Source organism: Lycorma delicatula, chromosome 1 (assembly GCF_047948215.1).
Source record: "Lycorma delicatula isolate Av1 chromosome 1, ASM4794821v1, whole genome shotgun sequence".
Taxonomy (NCBI): Eukaryota; Metazoa; Arthropoda; class Insecta; order Hemiptera; family Fulgoridae; genus Lycorma; species Lycorma delicatula.
In genome coordinates, this window is record NC_134455.1 from 313,890,328 (window position 1) to 313,913,609 (window position 23,282).

Below are 23,282 nucleotides of genomic sequence, written 5' to 3' on the forward strand. Positions count from 1 at the left end.
ATACATTCTGCATTACACGATTCACGTTCTACTGCAAAATTTGAAGTCAACTTGAGGAGAATATCCCTTGGGGTCGTAGATCTACAGAACTACTGGATCTGGATTATTCAGAACTACTGGGTCCTGGATCTATTGCCTGAGCATCTGCAGTAGGGTTTATCCTATTTCATATTACTAGTGTCATTTATATCTGTAGTATGAATTTATACTTCTTGTAGTACCTGGAAATATAGTTATGTCGACTTGAAGTATGATGTATGTTATTGCTTTTCTACCTGTCGGGGAATTTGGTTTGAGATTCACAACTAAATCTGATAACGAGGTCCATCTACAGTACGTTAATCCGGTTTTATTAGGCCGAAATAGATGTCTAAGTTCAAATTGCAATAAAAGCGAGAAACACCAGCTATCTCTAATAGAGTGTACTAATTATATTTGTCCCGTATTGGTAACCTAATTCTCGAATTGGTTAAAGAAGTAATTATTTGATCAGAAAATACAAAAAGGAACTTACATATTTGTTTTTAATTTTTCATTCTATTTAGAAAAATCCAATATATGTTAAAAGAAACGCTACTTATTTTATGAAAATAATAAACATTATTGAAAATAACTTTATCGAACTCGCATTGTGTAATTTGGCGTTGAATTCTTATATATATAATATTTTTAATAATATTGTAACAAGATAACGAATTCCTATCAATTACGAGTATTATGAAAGTAATAATTAATATAATAATTGGAAGAATCCAAAAAGAGACAAAAAGGATAATTCTTTACCCTTTTTGTAAAGAATAGGTCCATTTTACAATACTTTACAATACTTTTTGTAAAGAATAGATCCGCTTTACAACAGTTTCGTTAGACTGCCTGTTAACAAACAATAAACACCTGTTGTAATGTAAGAAGAAACTAGGTTTGGAATTCATGGGAACAAAAGTCTCTGTCAACTGTTCTCACGGTTCGACTTGGGTCCGGTCCAATAGGTAAAGAGGCTATAGTATAATAGCCCAGTAAGACCAGCTATAAAAGAGTTCTATTAGAACCAGTCTACGAGGCGTTTCGGTGTCGGTCCCGCAAGTTCTGTTCTGCGAGACGTTAGTACGTCAGTCCAGCGAGGAGAGGTTACGAGTTGTGTAGGTTCGGCGGAGTTCTGCGAACCAGTCCAGCGAGACGTTAGTACGTCAGGCCAACGAGGAGAGTCACAAGTATGAGTCTGCGAGACGTCAGTCCAGCGAGGAGGGTCTGAAATCCAGTTCCATACGAGTAAGATGATGCCACGAGTAATTCCAGTAAACCAGAAATACTATCGGAGAGTTACAGTAAAACTATAAGTGTATAAGTGAAAAAATAATGCAATAAATTTCATCCATAAACTGTTAGGGTAGATAGCAAAGGTAATTGCAACTGAACACTATATGATTGTTTGTTAATACAAGACTAGTGTTTAGAAAAGGTTAAGACTAGCGGTTTATTTTGATAATGGGTCTGAATTCTAGTTTTCTATTTATCTACCTGGAATAAATTCCGAACGATTATTTATTTTGAACTGTATCGTATGTGTAATCTGTATTTATTATTTACTATTTATCACTATTTGATGTGTAATCTTTTGATTGTTATTCTTTGTTGATTGCGTTATGTATTTTTCTTTGTTTTTATGTCATACTTACTGTTTTGATTATGTATTATTTCATGTACTTTGTTATGTATTAATTGTTTGATTTGTTGTTATTGACACGTTATATTATTATAGTTTACTATCCTGATTATTATTGTGGTTGTAATTATATTAATATTTGTGTATTTACTATTTTTTTTTTATGAACTGTTTTATTATCACTTATTATTATCATTATTGTATTTATCACCATTGATATTATTATTAATTTGTCTGGTTGTAATTATGAACGTTTTAAACCAATAAACTGTAATTATATAAATATCCTAAATTGTCAACCTCTCAATATCCTGTTCGAGCCGCGAAACACGCCACAATATAAAATAATTTCAAAAGTATTTCTATAAAGCTTATCGTGACAATTCCTTACAGCGATTATTCACATATTGTAATTATCTAGTAAGCCTAACTGGCATTACCTTGTAGGTTACAGAGTATTTATAGCATTTATTTTTTATTTTCTTCATACAGAGTTTTTTCCATTATTTTATGTAGATTGTATCTGCATAGTATAATGTTATTTATTTTTATTTTCACGTACTTGAATGATGGAATAAGGTCAAACTTGTATTATATTTATTTATATCTATGTACTCAAAAGTATGTGTGCAAAATTATTACAGGCATCAAGAAGTTAGAATTGTCGTCAAGTGCGCAATTGTCGCATAATGGTATGATGGTTGTAATCAAACTGAGTCATTTAAATTGTTACTTCCATAGCTAAGGTAGTCTATGATGGTAATATTCAGACTGGTATGTTTACTTAAATAGAATTACTAAGAGAGGATGAGTGCTATAAAGTGCAACGAAGGTGTTTAGTTAAACAGTAAATTGTCACACTAAATATTATTTTTAAGTAACTGGTTATTTCAAACATATTTTCTGAATAAATTATTAAATAACCATTTAATCTTTAAAAATCAGTAAAATAACTAATCCAATTATAGCCTGTCTAATTGTGATAGTAATTAATATAATCAATATAAAGTAAATTACTATCGTATGTACATAAATGATCATATGAAATTCATTTTCATTAGTTATATTTCAAACGCAGTGTATTAAGTAAATGTGTATTATGTAAATTACTATTCTTAATTTTACTTACAATAATAGTTGTAAAATGAAAGAAAATACTGTATCTATTTGCGTAATATAAAATATTTCCCAACAACTAACAATTATCAGTGCCTATTACAGGATAGTAAAACATATTAAATTACATACTTTTTGAATTGATATAGCAGGTATAAAATACAAAAATGTTCACTTATGTTTGTTTATTCTATCTATTAATCATTCTATCAATTGTGTGCTATGTATAATAAATTTATGATATAACAATTCATGTATGTATACATCTAAGTTGGATATTTCCTTAAATAAAATTTAAAATAAATATTCTAGCCAAGAAGGAAGCTTTTTGCAATAAATTATAATACAAGGAATGTGAGTTGGGTATCAATTCAAAAATAGATAAAATAAGTCTGGAAACTGAGATTTGAATGTGCAGAGAAAATTATTCTCGTTATAGAGGGAAACTATCTGATCAAAATCGTTGATCCAACTGCATTCTTAGATTTCTGATTGAAAAAAAAAAAATCTTATGTGGGCACCACGTGTCTTTTTTGTACGCCTATTAAATTACATACTCACATATTTTTAAAATGAAAAATCCGTAAAATTTTATTTCATTAATAATTTCTGATATTTTTTTCATATTTTTTAAAACAATTTTTATTGTTATAATTGAATTATTATTTATTATAAAACTTGTTTTACAATCAAAGGTTAATACTTATTAATAAGTCAATATATTTAAATTAAAAAAAGAAGGAAATGAAGTCTGATTTGATCCGACGTGCCTTCCCCTTGTAAGAGCCAAATATTTCATTGATTAAAATTCTATTTGGCTATAACTGTGGAATCGATGAGAGTAAGTGCCACTTATGATATATCTTTAAAACGCTCTCAATGAGGGCTTATTACTGCAGTTAAGAAAAAGTCCAAAATCCAGATTTTTTTGGATTTTGGGCTTTTTTCTACTCTTTTGGTCCGGTCGATTCCAATCAAAAGGGCAGGTGGTCAACTAGATGTTTCAACAGTCCTAAATCCAAAATTTCAAATCCTACGGCTAATCGTTTTTTATGTATGCGAGATTCATGCGTACATACGTAAGTATAGCTTGTAGCGGAATTGGCACAGATCTGAACAGCATAGCGTATATCTTGATGCCTAACGAGCACGGGTTAATAAGATTATTCAATTAAAGACAGTATGTATTCGGTATGACTATTGTTTATTCCAATCAAGAACAAATTCACGTCTTGTATTTATTAGTTACTTATTTAATCCTGAGTTTATATGTTAATAAATTAATAATTTATTTCTTTATTAGATACTGAAATAGATATGTTATGCAATATTATGCAGACTAATCTGATGTTACCGATTAGTGTTTAGCCCTAAATGTATTTATTTACAGTTTTATAACTCTATAAAATATCAAAGCCAAACCCGCACAAGATTTATGTCTATTCTTTATGCTACGCTCTTCACCCTTTGTTCTGGCAGGTATGACCTAACGATTGCGGTCATGCATCCCATTATTTAGGCCATTCAACTCACAAATGAAAAAATGAGCAAAAACATCAAATTTTTAATTTGAAGCTACGACGTTCACATAATCTTACATATCATCAAAGAGATACCGTCTTAAAATTATTTTTTAGTTTTTAGTGCGTTTAGTTTAAGAGTGATGTTTTAATTCCTTTTTTGCATATTTTTTTTATTATCTGCTTTTTAGCACATTTAATATGAGTGGTTTTTAAAAAGATTATTTATAGATTTTTTATTTTCTACTTTTTAGTCTTCAACGTTTATACTATGAGTATCACTGAAAGCGGATAGGGACATCATTTGTGGGGGGGGGGGGTCGAACACATTTTTAGATCTCTATGACCAACTGTTTTCGAGATATTTGCGATTTTCTTCCGAAAATTCGGATCCGGTTAAAAAGTACTAAATTTTCTTAAATTTTCGGTCGCAAATTTTTGATCCAAACTTACCAAAAGAGGCTAGGTTATCTTTCACCAAGAAAATTTATTTTACTAAGAGAATATGAATATGCATGTAAACGAGGTTGCATAAATTCAAGGGGCATTTTTTCACTTAACAACTTAGCAACTTAGGGGCATCTTAGTGACTTGAAAATGTTGCTAAACTATGTTGTCATCAGGAGCAAACTTGTATACAAAATTGCAGAGCAAATGGGTAAGCGGAAGTGCTTTAAAATTACTGAAAGGTTCCGTGCCATGAATCTCACATACATAGTCCATGAGCGAATTAATATAATGTAGATTATATAATTCGCTAGTGTATATATATATATGTATATATATACTTATATATGTTAAAAGTTCTAGATTATTAGCCTTCAAAAAATAATAGATTTACTAGTCGTACAGATTCTTTTTACTCTGCTGTGATCATCCTACAAAGTAAAATAAATAGATGTACCTTGTATATTAAACAAGTGCACGAGGATTAAAAAAATAATAAACACATCTGGAAATAGTTAAATATTTCGAAAAAACCCATTATTTTTAAAATTTATTAATTATTTTGGGGGAAAAAGATAAAACCAAATTTTCAGCTTTTTAGCTCAAAATTCGAACGACTAAGTCCAGTTCCAATTGACATATGACGTGTCCTACATCATCACAAAAATGTTAACCTAAACAAATGTTACTGTGATTGGAGGGGGACACACCTCATGATGACTTTGTATTTGACCTTTAGCGTGGCCTTGACCGTTAATTCAAGGCTAACACGCTTTTTTTCAAATGGAATGTGTAGCTATATATTCCAATGTAAAATTTCCTGTTCCTTTCATTGGTGGAGTCAAAAATGTGTTATTCCGTTTGAAAAAATCGAGTTAATCTTGAAAGAAATTCATGTCACCATAAGGTGTTCCCCTCCGATCTGAGTAACTTTTGTTTAGGTGATTTCTTTTGTATATGCGTAGTTTACGATAAAACCACCTGGGGTGATTAAAATGAAACACTCTTTATAATAAATATACATCACCACTTCATATTTGAAGATTATTTTTTATTCAGACAATCTCGAGTAAATAACCTACAATATTTCCAACACACAAAGGAATAGAATTTACCCTTCCAATTTATTTTATATTTCTCTGCATTTTATAATCTGAATGTAAAACATAATTTTTAACACAACTGCCATTTTTTCCTTTATTTTTTTATTATTTAACTGTACTGAGTCAATAAAGTAAACATTATTAACATCAAATATTAAAACCGTTCTGCAATCTTACCTGAAATATTATGATAGAGTAAAAGACGCTTTATTACTGTTTCAATAAAAGTATGTCTAATATTTATCTAATGCTATGTATTTTTTTTTTTTTTTTTTTTTTTAATTATTACGATGTAACCATCAACAAAGTGAAAACAAAAACGAATAATCAGATGTTTCACCAAATCTGATGTGAACACCACATGACTTACTTGCACGCCTCTATTAAATTACATATACACATCTTTTTTTAAAATGAGAAGTACATAAAATTTTGTTTCATTAATAACTTCTTATATTTTTATTTTTTTTTATTATTATTGAATTATTTATTATTTATCGTAAAATGTTTTTATGCAATCGGAGGTTAATACTTATTAATAAATCGGTATATTTAAATTTTAAAAAAATGTTAAAAAATTAAAAAAAGGAGATAAAGTCTGATTCGACCGATGTGCCTTCCCCAAATATTTCATTTAAGATTTCATTTGGCTATAACTCCGGAACCAGTGAAAATAAGTACCACTTATATGATACATCGTTGAAAATCTCTCAATGAGGGCTTATTACTGCAGTTAAGGAAAAGTCCAAAATTCAATTTTTATTAACTTTTGGTTTTATTGAACTCTTTTGGTTCAGTCGATTCCAATCAAAAGGGAAGGTGCACAACTATATATTACAACAGTCCTAAATCCAAAAATCAGCATCCTACGGCTAATCCTTTTTGAGTTATGCGACATACGTACGTACAGACATCACGCTGAAACAGGTCAAAATGGATTCAGGGATGGTAAAAATGGATATTTCCGTTTAAATTAGAAAACTGAAGTTTTTCGCAAACACAATATTTCCCCTTTACTTCTTACAAGGAAGTAAAAATTGAGTTCTGACCATAAAACCGAAAAAAAAATCGCGTTGATGGCAGATTTTTTTAAAAAGAAGATGGTTACTTCTTATTCCTTAGGCCTAACATCATTTTGATTTATTTATAGTACATCATTTTCATTCATTCTATTTCTGCAGAAAATTTTTCTGAATTATCCAGTATAATATAAAAGAGTATTAAGAGGATACTTTGAAAATTACATCAGTCTTGGAAGAAATTTTGAATAGAAAATATTTAATATCTTCGAGGTATTTAGTATTTGAAACAGAATAACGATTTCCCAGATCATGATAAAGCGGTGCAAAAAGATTTTGTTTACTTTTTAGCAAATAATAACTGTCTTTTTCAGAGTACAGAGGAGAATCTGTGGTAATAGTTTGTTTGGGAAAGACTAATCGTGAAAACAATACAGTTTTCTTTGAACACTATAACATCTATTTTTTTCTCAACTAGTAATTTTTATTATAAATAATTTTCAATGAAGTGAAAGACTTAAAGGAGACAATACTAAGCAGCGTTACTTTAATGCGCTAGAGGAAATAATAGTGGAAGTTAATTTCAAAAAAAAAAATAGAAAAGTAGTTACGGGTAAAAATGTTGTTTTTGTTATTTCTCTTCTTTGTAGTCTGTTCAAACGACGTTGAGGGTTGGATGGTAAATATAATAAGTCATGGTTACATATAGATAGGTCTATATTGTTTTGAGTAAGTTTATTTTTGACATCGGCTTTATAATCGAAGCACATCGTTGAAACACAGAATTTTCAAGATATTTGGCTTCTGGAGCATTTTAATCCTTACATTCGAAAAGATTTCGAATGGAATCTCTGACTTTTATGCATTAAGTTAGGTTTAACTGAGCCATATGAGAAGCATATTGCAGCCGCTAGAGAAACTTCCAGTAATAGAAAGTACCAGAATAAGATAGAGAGAGAAAGTTAAGAACGGAAATCGACAAGCAGATTTAAAAACAAAAATTCAAAAGAAAAAACAGAGAATAATGTAGACGATTCGAACAATAGAAATCATTACGCTTGATGGAGCAAAAGGATAGGTGGTAAGCTGCTGTTACTACAGATCAAGTCCTAGGTCCGGAAGTATAAATACTACCGAATTCAGTTCAGTGTGTGATAAATGGGAGAATAGTGTGCGGAAGCATTAGAAGTTATAGACGGTAACAGCCGAACGCACGACCGAAGAGCGCATAGAATATTACACACATAGAGTATTATAATTTGTTTGGCGAGTGGTAGCGTATGAACTTCTTTCTTTCTTTTCCTGTTTAGCCTCCGGTAACTACCGTTTAGATAATTCTTCAGAGGATGATATGTATGAGAGTAAATGAAGTGTAGTCTTGTACATTCTCAATTCGAAGATTCCGGAGATGTGTGGTTAATTGAATCCCAACCACCAAAGAACACCGGTACCCACGATCTAGAATACAAATCCGTGTAAAAATAACTGGCTTTACTAGGACTTGAACGCTGTAACTCTCGACTTCCAAATCAGCTGATTTGGGAAGACGCGTTAACCACTAGACCAACCCGGTGGGTTAGCGTATGAACTGCGCGAAATCTTGTTTTCTCGATCCAGTAATAGAGAGAGTTTCGGTCTGCAGACAGGAATACAGAGAGCAAACCTTCATCTACAATCGCAATTCACATTTGGCCCCATAATTTCACTTTTGCCAAAGTTCCATATGTCCCTAATATATTACTCTTCAGTAGCTAATCATAAATCTACTTCAGTAAAAGAGATCTTGTCTTAACTATGCATAGTTTTAGTTCTACATTTAGCTATGTGATCGTGGATGGTGAGATTAATTCATGATTATTTCTATTTATAAGAATCATTAAAACGCTATACGCAAATGAAACATATTAAAAACAACATACGCTATAAATCATTTCATAAATCTTAACTGATTTGATGTCAATAGAATCTAATTTTCAGCGGAATAATAACAAAAAAATCATTAGAAAGTATTATGATCATGACGCTAATAGTAACGAAAAACGTTATCTTATTAAAATACCAGCGACTTGCCGAAACTCCAAAATTAATCACATTATAATATTACACCACTTCCAAATTGGCTCCATAAATAATTTTTACTAGACTCACTAAATTCTAGATTACTCACTAGATTCACTGAATTACTAAATCGTGGATACCGGTTTTTTGGTGATTGGGTTTCAATTAACCACAAATCTCATAAATGGTCGATTTGAGACTGCACAAGACTACACTTCATTTACATTCATACATATCATCCTCAGTCATTCTCTGAAGTAATACCTTACGGTGGTTCCGGACGCTAAAAAAAAAAGAGAAAACGAAAGACTCACAATTAAAACATTACCTGACGAACATATTTAATTTCTTGCCAAGTTACACTATTTCTTCAACTCCACTCATTATCTCCTCCTCTTCGTCATTATTGTCATCCATGGAACTGTTGGAACAGAAATCAGTTTGATGTAATTTTACAATAAAATGCTCGGAAATTTCGTCTTAACATCGGTTCAAGTTTAATTTAACCTTTCTCACAATTTAACCCAATTTTGCAAATTGCCTTCCAGAAGTTTAAATTTATTTTCCTAAAATTTTCTTTCGCCCGTTCTATTGTGTCTTCTAAATTGAATATTACATTCTTTTGGGCAATGTCATTTTTAAGATACCCAATTATGATGACATTCTTAATAGCATTTAAGTCGGGATGATACGGTGGTAATTTAACAACAGTATGTCCTTTTTCAGCAAACAAACAATATATTTTGTACTTTAAATTGCGGTTCATGTAGTTTTATGTGCATATACAATTCAGGTTTAAACATTTCATGTGAAAATGGTATATTATTTTTTGAACTGGATTCAGGGACTGGATTTATTTGAACATTGTGGTACGGTGAGTTGTTCATAACTGTTATGGATCTTGGTGACAGATTTGGTACAATTGAAATACAACACATTTTTGAAGATTATTAAAATTCATATCGTCATGGTAATTGCTCGTTTTTGAACCGAATTTAATATTAGGAGAGCAATTTTGATGAAACCGTCTTCTCCACCCGTATTAACTATTATTACTCGACTCCCTTTAGAAACGGGAGCTTTCAGTCCTTAACAAGAATCATTGGACCATTTTCGTGTGGGAAGAATGTATATCGGTTTTATCTACGTATATAATTGGACCATTTTCTTCTCTTTACCGCGATATAGAGCGCAGACAATGCACCTTTTATCTCGTATATCATTCTCGATCAAAAGTCTTCTGCTATTTCCAGTTTTTTTCCACCGAAAGTCTAAATCTTTCATGATTATATTTTCAGCCCGAATACCCCTTCAAACTCTATTTGCTCTTTTACTAATGACAAAAGTTTCCTCAGAGAGGGGTGTTCTTCATGCTTTAAGTGAAACACATTCACCGTCCTCCGAATGAAACCTTCTTTGAAATCGTCCAGGCCAGCTTCCAACTTCATCCTAGGCTTTTTTTTACGAGGAATACTGAATTCACTTTCACTAGTTTCGTGTTGTTCTTGTTGCTTTAAAATGAGCTGAAGGGATCTAAGGGAAATGCGGCTGAAGCGTTGTTTTAGAGACACGAATCTGAATTTATGTTTTTTTTTATTTTTTGCTTGTCCTTTGGTTTCTTACTTCATAAGATTATAGATACTAAGAATAACTGCTCGAGTTTGACTTTTGATAATCTTCTTTCCCCGATTTTACCGGTTTTTGCCGACGTTATAGTTTTATGTTTACACGAAAATAAATTAAATTTACCAACAATTCAAATAAAATTAACTAAAAATAACTGTAACTAAAAAGTAATGACAGTAACACTGTTAATAAACTTTTAACAAATAACAGCTGTGAAGAAAGGTCGATTATGTAAGTGTTGAATCCAGTTATAGATTATAAAAAACGTATACAATGTTTTCAGAAAAGTATGTAAGGACGATGTTTTACACACAGAGTTCTGATCTCAACGGACAAATTGTTTACCCCCTCCACAAACTATTGCTGCGATGCTACGGCGAAACCAGTTTCTATCCGCCACCACTGAGCAAACAAACGTACGTTTGGGACAGTATTCTTGTCAGCGGTTTAGTACGGTAAGCTGTTATGTGAGTTCGCTCCGAACAGGGGGACGTAATTCATTCATAAAAGTTTGAGCTATTTCTTTCTAAATATTAGAAGCAAATAATTATTCTATAAGGTTAATTATTTATTTTGTATCTGCTATCTTATTAATTATTGTAAAATAATCTCTTATAATATTTTATTAATTTTTATTAGCTATTGTAAAGTTTAGAGGAAAATCAGAATTTTATTTTGTGATTTATAATTGACTTATATTATACTTAGTAATTTATTTAAAGTAATGTTTTTTTTTAAATTCTTAAATACCTATGTACAAATTTTGAAGAAGTTTTATGTGTGTTATCTCTCAATATCCTTGTCAAACCACAAACACGCATCAATATATTCAAGTAAATTGGAGAAAATACTTCTATTTTACTGCTCGTAATATCTTAAATGAACTGAAATTCGTAAGTTACCATTGATTAAAGTAAATAATCTTCTTAGTTGACTGTCTGATAATTGCCATTTTATTTCAATATGGTCGTTCAAAATAAGGAGTGCAAGACAAAATAACACCCATTTCGGTTTGCGTAATAAGAAGTAGTTAGGAAAGCTGATGGAAAGATAATATGGGACATCTTCATTGTATTAATTTACATGCACCAGTCTATGAACTTAGACTGAAGCTTATCCATATAATCCCAAAGATTGCAAGAGAAATGAAAACAAATTTTAAGCAGCAGATTACATTACATTGTCAACTGCGTAAGTTGAAGGATGAAGAATTTAACGTCACTTGGCACAACAGTAGTGTAGTTATTAAAAAAGGCTGCCAGGATGAAATCTTGAGAAACATTTTCTAGAGGAGGTAGTAGGGAAAAAAATGAATAGTGCCTTGGAAAACTGAGGATCAGATTCATCGTCTTTATAGGAAAGACTAAACTATATTTAACAGGTTGGAGGAAGAATTTGTAGCTTTTGAAAATGTCCTGCAGCCAGCTGCTAGCAATGTCTGACTCACCTAAATAAATATGCCATGTAGCATTCTTTCAAAAGAAATAAATAAATAGAAAATCAACAACACAATGAAATTTATGAACAGAAAGTAGACCAAATTCTTGTATAAAAGGCATAATATGCTGGAGAATAGATTTATTTAAAAATTTTTCAGTATTAAATTAGGAAACATCTAACTTTATATCCTACAATGAGAAGGAGGATGAGAAGTTGGACAAAACGAACTGAAACTTGACGGGGAAGATAGAGGTTCATACTTTATTGCTCATTCTACAAAAGATTCATTGTCAAGCTCAAGAGACTCAAATAGCGTATACAAAAAAGGCCGCAAAAATGTTTTCCTCAAGAATCTAAATGTCAAGTTTATAATTGTTTATTTAACAAACTAATATAAATTAATATAATAAGTTCTTAACAAACTAATATAAATTAATATAATAAGTTCTTAACAAACTAATATAAAAAGGAACAAGCTTTGGTTCATAAGCATTGCATTTTTTTTTTTGGGGGGGAAACTATTGTAGTCTAAGTTCAGCTATATTTGTTTTCCACTTAGTAGACTACAGTTTGTACAACTAATATTCAGTCTGAAGCATCTTTTCTTTCTTTAGTTCACTGATAAAATTAATGAATGATAATCTACGAGGGATATCTCTAAAGAAAAGACCGCTGGAAAATTTCTCTTCTTAAGGTTGTCGAATGTGTGTCGTTTATGGCCACGCTAGTAACGTACGCACTGCACTGTTTTCTGTAAGTTGTTGTGTTGTAGTATCTTTGATTACGTGTGAGTTATTATGTTATAAAATGAATAGGAAAATCAGTGTTGCCGCCGACTGTGAAATACGTGGTGTCATAAGTTTTTTGAATCATCAAAACGTTAAGCCGGCTGAAATTCATAGGCAGTTGGTTGCTGTGTACAGTGATAATATAATGAATGAAAGAAACGTCCGAAAATGGTGTGAAAGGTTTAGAAGTATTAGAAATAATGTGCACGAAGAAGAACGTCCGGAGAGTCCATCGATAATCACCGAAGAGTTGTTGAAACGCGCCGACGGTGAAATCAGAAAAGATCGTCGTTCAACGATTTCCAACCTGGCCCTTCTTTTTCCTGACGTTTCAAGAGCTGTTATCGGTTGCATTGTTCATGACCATTTAGGCTTCAGAAAGGTTTGCGCACGTTGGGTGGCACACTTCTTAACGGAACGTCACAAAAAAATCCGAATGGGATCTACTTTGGAATTTTTGATGCGCTGCGCAGAAACAGGTGATGAATTCCTTAATTCAATCGTTACCGGCAATGAGACATGGATATCGTATTACACGCCAGAGAGAAAACGGCAGTCAAGTGAATGGTTTCATCACCTTAATCACCAACCAGACCTACAAAGGTCAAGCTGTAGCCATTTGAACGCACACTGATGGCAACAGTCTTTTGGGATCGGGTTAGCATCCTACCGATTGATTTCATGCCACGTGTAACGACTCTAAATGCAGAAGAAACCTACTGCAAAACTCTACTTTCGTTACGGCGCGCCATTCAGATCGGCGACGTGGGTGGCTGACCGACGGCGTCGTCCTGCTACACGATAATGCACGTTCACATGTTGCGGGTGACACGTGATTTACTGAGAACATTTGAGTGGGAAATTTACGATCACCCACACCATATATACCGGACTTAGCTCATTCTGATTACCATTTATTTCGGAAATTGAAAGAATTTTTGAGTGGTAAGTAATTCGCGGGTGACGATGAACTTAAAAATTTTGTTAATCAGTCTCTAAATGGACAGGCGGCAGAAGAATACGACGATGCTACATTGAAGCTGGTATATCACTACAATAAATGTCTTAATTCATATGGCGATTATATAGAGAAGTAGTATAAGGTATGTAGTTTAAGAGATATATCAAATATTTATAGTTTTCTGAATAAATTATTTTACAATGAAACGGTCTTTATTTTAGAGATAACCTGTCGTATTAGTTTATTTATGAAAAATTATGTTGCACTTAACTAGTAATTATGCGATGAGAGCTCAAATTAAGCTCTTCAATGTAATCAGATTAATAAAATGTAAATTAAAATAGAATACAAAACTGAATTTTTAGTCAATATTGTTAGTGGAAGGTTTACTCAGTACCAAGCATAATTCAACAGCATTGTACAGTACTTACAACTGTTGAGGAGGTTATAAGTTTCCATTATATCCCCATTTTTTTTTTTTTTTATTAAACAAAAATTTTATTACTACAGAATAAAAAATATATACAATATAATAACTAAGTTAATATCTAAAATTTATATTTACAAATAAAACTTATCAGGTGGCGACTTAGTGAGTGGGGTTTATCAGTTAGTGTTCTTTTTAACAGCTTTAAGGGCCACAAATTTGAAATGGAAAATGTTTTGGGAAATCTTTAAATATAAATCATTCTGTCTAACGGCATGGAATTTTATTACAAAAATTTAATAAAAATCTGAAAATGCATTTGGTCAAAACTACATCATAAACATATAAACAAAATATCAAAAAAGGTCAAACTAAAATAGGACTACTTCATTTACTCGATAACACATCAGTATTTTTAATTTAATTATAAAACTTCTGATGTGTTTGAACATGCTAGTAAGCTATTTTATATTTTATTTCAATCCAGTTCAGGGTAGATTCAGGAATAGTTCCCATCAATTTTACAAATAGACAACATTGTTTATTCTCATAGAAATTTATATCGTTGGAAAGAAGAATCTTTGCTTCTTTTGAATTGGCATCTTTTTCTACGCATTTTTGTAGACGGTGCTGCAATTTCTGTCTCCGAATGTCGTAGAACTCCGCCGCCAACCCTTTGAGGAAGCGCTTCACTTCTTCTTTGACTTCATTGTCGCTCCGGAAACGGTGGCCACTCAAGTGTTCTTTAACTTGGGGAACAAGTGATAATCACTAGGTGCGAGGTCCGGACTGTAAGGTGGGTAGGGCATGACAGTCCACCCAAAGTGCGTCAAAAGTTCCTGGGTTTGACGGGACACGTGAGGTCGGGCGTTGTCGTGAAACAGCGTTACATCGCCTGTCAATCGTCCTCGCCACCGGTTCTGGATAGCTCGCCTGATTTTTCTTAGTGTTGCACAACAACTGTCTGAGTTGATTGTTGTCCCAGAGTCCATGAAATCGATCAGCAGTATCCCCTTACGATCCCAAAAAGCACTGGCCATGATTGCCACTGGTGACCCTGAGTGACGCCACTGCTTCAATTTTTCTTTCGATTCGTGAGTGAAATGAAACACCCACGTTTCGTCTCGCGTAACAATGGAGTCCAACAATCCTTCCTTATCTTCTTGACACTTTTGAAGAAACTGGCGAGCACAGTCAAGGCGTTTCTCCTTGTGTCCCGATGTTAATAGCCGCGGTACCCATCGAGCACAATTGCGCTCGATTTGAGGGTATCACAAAATTGTGATACCCCAATTTTTCAGTCAATTCTCAATCCACTGTACCGTAAAACTCCCAGGAATCCGAGCAACAAGTTCACGGACGGTGATCCTCCTGTTTTGAAGCACTTCGCGTTGGACCATCTCGATAACCGTCTCCGAAACTGATGGTCTTCCACTCCGTTGTTCATCGGGACTTCCTTCCGACCGGCACTAAACTCCATGCACCACTTTCGGACGTGTTGAACGAACATACACTTGTCGCCATACACCTCTGTCAACTGACGATGAATATCTACGGGTGAAGTCACTTTGGCGTGCAAAAAGCGAATTACGGAACGAATCTCGCACTTGGCGGGATCAATAAGTGGAACCCCCATCTCGGACGGTTGCTGAGACAAGACTGAGCGGCGCAGCGAAGCGCGGCCGGGCGGAATCGAGAGTGGAGGAACAGCCGCGCACAGCGGTGTTGCCGGATTTCGCCTCGCACCTTCCCGTGCGACTGGAGCTCTTTGGGAACCTTATTTCTGCATCGATCCTCATATTATTAACTGGTGATGCACATCACTAACCAACAGTGACAAAAACGCACTCATTTTGTATAGTAGTGGTAAAGTCTCATTTCTATTTACATTCATTAATAAGGCAAATGTTAGATTATTAAAAATGTTGCATAAAGATACAAAATTAATGAAATTAAAGATTACTCAATGAAGGACTTCATTGGTAAATCAAAATCAATTATTTGTTTTTAAATCACAAATTACTGCTATCCAGGTTTCTAATTATACAGTAACCTTGTTTGTTATTAATTCTATTTGTGACAGGTGATAATATTATTTCTATTTTTATTTTTAAATATAATGATGGAGAAAATAAACCAAATTACACATAACTGTAACATTTATATTATAGGAGATACATAATTTGCAAACTAAGAGCTTTTATTTGACTTCACTCAGTACTTTTTAAAGAAAGTTTTTTCAAAAATTATGAATTGGAGATTATTTATTAAAAAGTAAAGTTTTTGGCACAATATTTTTTTGTGTTTGCAAGAAATAGTTATAATTGTATGCTTTATAAATTATAATTTTTTTTCATTTCAGAAGTTTGACAACCATTTCTGTGCATCAAATTCAGGACATTCACAATTGTTATTTAATAAAACTGAAACAGAAAAGCATGCTTTTTGTGATATCTGAAAATACACAATCTGAGATTCCACTTATACTGTGTCATCAGACCTCCATATTCTTTCTTGCAGTTATGATTATTACTTTTTAAGCTTAATAATAATTGAACAGGTAAGGCTAGTGATAATAGATATAGATTTTAATTTTACAAATGTCGAAGTATTTCATTTAAATACAGATTCAGAAACAATTATTTTGTACAAATGACTACAGTTATGGTTTAATCTCAGTTTGTAAACAAAACAGCTTGTTTTGTAACAAGTTCAGTTGTAAATTGCAACAACTTGTGATTTGGACTTACTGATGATAATATTGATTACAATTTTATCCAATTTGCATTATACATCTTAAAAACAACCAGGAAATTGTACAGTGCCACAAATATAAAGTTAAAACCTTATATTGATTACTGGAATAGCCAAGACAAAGAGAAATGGATGTGTCAGTCTAGTGGATGTTGTACTACTACTACTACTACACACTTTGTTGCCAATTACAGAACACTCTACAAATATAACAATTCCACCTCATCCTACACTTGTTCTTGCAAGAATAATAGCACTCTCTTCTTAACTTTTGTTATTCATACAACCTTACTATAATTTTAAAATGAAACTTGTTATGTAGAACAATGTAGTTTCTTCCAGTGTAAGAGATAAACTTAGGTCGGTTAGAAAATACATATTTTTTAAAATTGTAAATTGTGTAAATATAGTAACAAACTTGTGTTTAAGTTCATTATTAATGATAGTAATATTTTTTATTATGATTTATTTTCTCATTCATTTTATCTCTTAACATATTTAATACGTTTCCAGAAATTCAGATATTGCAATAAGCAAAATAAAGAAACTTTTGCAGAACGAAAGACAATCTTTTTTTTAGAAAATTTCCCTTTTCAGATCATTCATCTTAATTGTCATGCCATTACATTATAATGAAAAATTTTTTGTTGTTTGAAATTTAAGCTGATTAATGCTTCTGTTTAAAAAAGAAGAAGAAATAAAACATTTGAAATTTATTAAAGGTATAAGTAAGGTAAATTATATGGAAAAGAATTCAGATAATGTTATCTGTATTATAGTAAAAAATAATTTTTCAGAAAAGTGAAATCTGCAATGAATAATACAACTTTTTATTACTTTAATTCTATACTAAATTAAAAATAAACAGAAATAATAAAACCACCTTAAAAACATATTAAATGTAAAGAAATTCTACTAAACAGTAACTTTAAATAGAGGTCAAACTTAGTAAAGACAAAATTAAAGAAGAATTGAGTAGATTGTTTAATATTATTTTACTACTTTTTTAAACTCGGTTTTGTTTTTTTAAGTTTACTTTATTTAAAATGTTTTAGTTTTTCTTAAAATCTAGATAGAATTATAGAAATATACCTATCTTATGAAAAAATATGCTTCACAAAAATCATAGAAGTATATAATCTAATTATGCAAGTGTCCAATCCTTGCAGCTGTTGTTAGAAATAGATAATGTTTCTCTAAAGTTTCTGTGATAAACCTCTGAGGACTTCATCTACAAAATGAAAAAAGAAGCACAGAGAACTTCTTTTTTTTTGTAATCTGTTAAAAATATAGTTTTACACTCATATAATATATAATAGAAATATTAATTCAAATTACTAACTTAAAAAATGAATAATTAAAATAGAAAAGAAACCAGTAACAAAGCATCATACTCTGTCCACAAATGACATTAAAAAATACCTAAAATATTGATACAAATAAAACGGTGCTAAATTTTTATGCACAAATATTAAAACAATGTACTGAAAGAAAAATACTTGTCTAGAATTATCAGAAATAAAATAAAATATATATTTAAACAGTTTTTATACATTTTTAGGGGTTTTTCTTCTCAGTGCAGACACAGACTAAGCCAATGGAACCAGATCTTACTAAAAATTGGTATTATGCTGGAGTATAGACAATGGTTTCTAGTGAGTTAGATTACATAAAATCTTTTTATGATAGCTTAACTTGGTGCATGAATAAGGAAGTTTCCTTTTATTAAGCTCTCTGCTTGAATAGATGAAAAGAAAATTTTGTGATAAAAGGATCATACTTTTATTAGAAGCTAAATAATCCCTCTTTATAGTTAAAACTTAGAACCTTAAATGTATTACCACTACCTTATTTGAAGAAACTTTTTTGTCAAAGTTTGGCAATGATGACAAGTTTAAATTTAATGATAAGAAATATTTAAAAAATCCTACCCTGAAATAGATAATTACAGTACAGTGAACAAGATATATTCAGTGCATACTTATATAAATTTACTCAGTAATATTTAATACCAATGATAAATTACTAAAGCTAATGAAATCTTGTTAATCATAAGAATAAAAACATCCCACATAAGGCTTATTAGAGAGGATAAAGGGATTTCCCAGTGCTTTTTTCACTAAATTAAATGTATTGTTGCATCCAGCATGACAAATCCATTGAAAAGAAATTGTTCACTTCTATTAGAGACACCTTTACACTGGTCTTCACAGAGACTGATTAAATAGTGAATATCTACTCTCAGGGAAAGAAACCTCGATTAGTAAATTCTTGTACTTAGATGCTTTGCATGCAGTACTGATAATAAAGACTCTCAAATTAATTTACAGCAACAAATTAATCTACCTCTTTCTATTGCAAAACAGTATACGACACAGACTGTCAAAACTCAGCTGAGGAAATATAAATATGTAGCTAACGTTGATGTTTTTCCTACAGATTAAAATAACAAAATTTTGAATATGATATCCTTGCATTTATATAAAATTAAAAATAAATGATTTCTTTTGTTTGGAAAACATGCAAGAACAGTACAACTAATTTTTAATGAGTCCTCTTAATGATCGAACATTATAAAACACGCACTGAAACTCATAATATATATAAGTTTTAAAAGCTTTTTTTCATAATTTACTCAATGAGAATAAAATTTAAAAAATTTCAAGGGATCAATTTTAAAGCAAATATAATTTAAATATTATTCATAAAAAACATTTATTAAATGAGTATACCATCCCATTCCAGCAGGAAAAAATGCTGATTTACTCATTGAAGATAAATTTTAGTAAAACTAACAGAAAATAATTAAGAATGGAAGCAGTTTTTATAGGAATTTTTTTCTGAACCCTCAATCAAATTTCTTTCCCATAATAGAAGTGGAATTTGATTGAAAATGTAAATTAATACATGTTGTATATGCACATATGTTTTACCAAAGCATGAATATGTAAGTACAAAAAAAAATATATCTTCATCATGTATGTTGATTAATTTATAATCCATACACCTATTGTTTGTTCATATACACCCGCACTATTTATTTATTTCTAAAATTTAACTATTGTATTAAACTTCATTATACTTATAGTCTCTAATATATAAATTCAAAAGTTTGTAGCATTTTCTTTCTGTTTGCCACAGCATCATGTGAAAACCAACTGACCTTTGCTTTAAAATTTTCAGTATATATCTGTGTTGTCTCAGGTTTTAAACCATTACCATAAAGGTTTTAAACCATAGATTGAGGCCTTAGCTCCTTTGAGGATGAAATAGTGAATTTTTCCTCTTGAACAATCACCTACATAATACTGTTTTTGATTTTGTTTTTAGACAGAAAAATAACAGACTGTGTTTTATGACACATCTGTTTTTTTTTACTTCTCTACCTTGACTCTTATCCAAGATATAAGGTATTCTAAGGTAATGGAAAGGAGAACCAAAAGGTATATATATGATTGTTTATAGCAGGAGTGTATCAGAACTTCTATGTCAAGAACAAGGGAAACATTGGAAGAAAGAGATCTTTTCAGGCTTTAATTGTTATTTATTGATATTATTCTCACCATGTGGATAAGAAACACAGTGGAGGTCCAGGGACTGAGCCACCTGGCTATATGGGACTGGCTAATTTTTATGTATAGGACTACTAATAATTTATCTTTATTATGCTTTAAAAATTTAAATTGTAGCTTTTATTGATGAAACAGTTGAATTTAAGGTGTGAAAAAAGTTCTGGATGTTTTATTTCATCCTACTTTCCAGTATTCCTTGAATTAAATATTGCAGGTACAGCATGAAGTTGATTATATTTATTCTCTCATGTTTGATTAAAACTAAACCATGATATTATTCATAATATTTATTGAAGAGTCTACCACAAAGCTAGTCAAAGAACCGTCAAAGAATTAAATAAATTCTTTATTATTAATATATGAGATGAGATTTCATGTTATTCTACATATAACAAGAATAGTTAACCCTGCTGTTCTGTTCATATTTATTGTATTAACATACTGTTTGGGTCAATATGAAAATAATTCTTTATTAAATGCTAGTTATAAATGCTTTAATTTAAATTAAAAATTGCATTTTTTTTAACAATCTATTTTCTTCTGTAAATTACAATCTGTAAATTGATAAGTCTGATAAATCTGTGTATTAAGCTACATTTAAATAATACCTTAACCCAAAGTTGTTAATTGAGATTGACAAAATCACAAATAAATAATAATTACTCCTTTGTTGTAATAGTGACTAAAAACTCCTGGTAAATGTGGCAAAATAAATTTGTTTTATTTAGATAATTTATTTTTATTTAGATTATTATGTGGCTTTTTATCAAAATTGAGACTGAATACTCTATTTAACCATTGTAAAAATGTTGCGATCATTTCAATTATTTTAACTACTTTCCATGTCGTTATTATTAGAATTATAAAATTGGAATGATACTATATTGCTTTTTTTAAACAAATCCATGATTCATGAAAATTAGAATAATGCAAATGATTAAATGAATTTGATAGTGGATGGGTAAATACTGGATTTATAAGCAGTAGAAGAATAATCTCTGTAATATTTATTTGGCCATAAGAAAGCCTTTTAAGTCTCTTTACTGATTATTGTAACTTATGCAAACATCTTCCACAACATTTCCTTGTCGAATGGAACCATGCTCCATGTACTTAAAACTAATAATATTTATTAAGATAGGGTGAATGATAAAATTGTTATATTGTCATCAATTAAATTATCAACTTTCACAAAGACAATATAAAATACGTGCACGCACGCACGCGCGCGCATTTTTTTTTTTCAAGTAAAAGCAGTTACTACCGCCTCTGTAGATATTACTTTCTAAATATCCCACATATTAATATATTAATTGTGCATTTTTTTTTCGCTTGTTTAACCTCTGGTACTACAATTAGGTATTGTTTCAGAGAATGAGATAAATGACTTGTAGTGAGTGTGAAAATACCATGCTTGACTGGGATTTGAACCTGGGAGCTTCGGATGAAAGGCCAAGACACTACCACTTGCACCATGGAGGCCGACATATTAACTGTGCCTGATTGCTTATTATATAACCTACTGACTTAGTTTGACTCATTATAAAATTCTCTCTTCACCTAATCATGTTAAGATTCTTTGCACTTTACCAACTTAGCTATTTTCAATAACTATCACATTCTGATTAGCTTCTATTCTTTTCCTTATCTTTCTGCTTTTTCTGTTGTTCAGGTTTCTCTGCATAAAACACTACATTCCATACTTTAAGAGTATCTTTAATTTCCGGATCCATATTTGATGTTAGCAGACTTCTTTTTTGTATGAAAGCAATCCTTGCTTGTATCAATTTGCTTTTAAGCTTTACCATACTTCAGTCATTGTGGTTTTACTACACAGATAACAAAATTCTGATATTTTTGTTGTATTACACATTACATAAGATCTCCAAATGTAATACTAAATTTCTCATTGCTCTTCTTTATCCCATTTTATTACCTTTACTTCAAAATGTTATTTGAACATTTTTTTCCTTGTAGTAATAAATTATTTTTGGTTTCTGTTAAAAGAATAATACCATCAATGAATCTCAACATTCTATTATTTTTCCTTGGGTAGTTACTGCATTCTCATATTTATCCTTCTATTCCTCCATTGCTTCTGTAATCTTCTATATAATTTTTTTTTAAAGATGGAAGTGACAGCCTTGACTCATTCCTTTTTAAATCACAGCAAGCCTATTTTCTTCTATTTTTTTTTTCATTGCTATCGAATTCTTGTACAGATTATATACATACTCTTTCATCATATTTCAATTCAATTTTATTTAAAATGTTAAATATTTTATTCCATTCTCTAATATCAGATTCTTTCTTCACATTTACAAATGTCATGAGTTGACGTTCTGTCTTTTCTTTAGCCTTTCTAGTATACATAGAAGAAAATGGCTCCCCCTTGTACCCTTGCTCCTTCTGAAACTGAATTGGTCCTTATTCAGTTCAACTTCCATTAACCAATCTTTTTGCCTGTAAACTATCTAGTAAGTATGTTTGATGTATGAAATATAAGAATGATAATTTGATAATTCTCATATCGATATATTCCCACTTTATTTGATATGCATATAACTATGTTTTTTTTAAAAAATCTATGTTGATTATGATTATGTTCCAATTTCATAAACTCTGCAGTTTAACTCAGTAGTCTGACCAGAGCAGCTTCTCCAAAAATAAAAAAATAATTCTAATAATATACCATCCATCCTAAGTATCTTATTTTTATACAAGTCTTACGATGTCTAATCTGAAAATAATCTCTAGAAATATCAATTTTTTTTTAAATCTTTTTCAA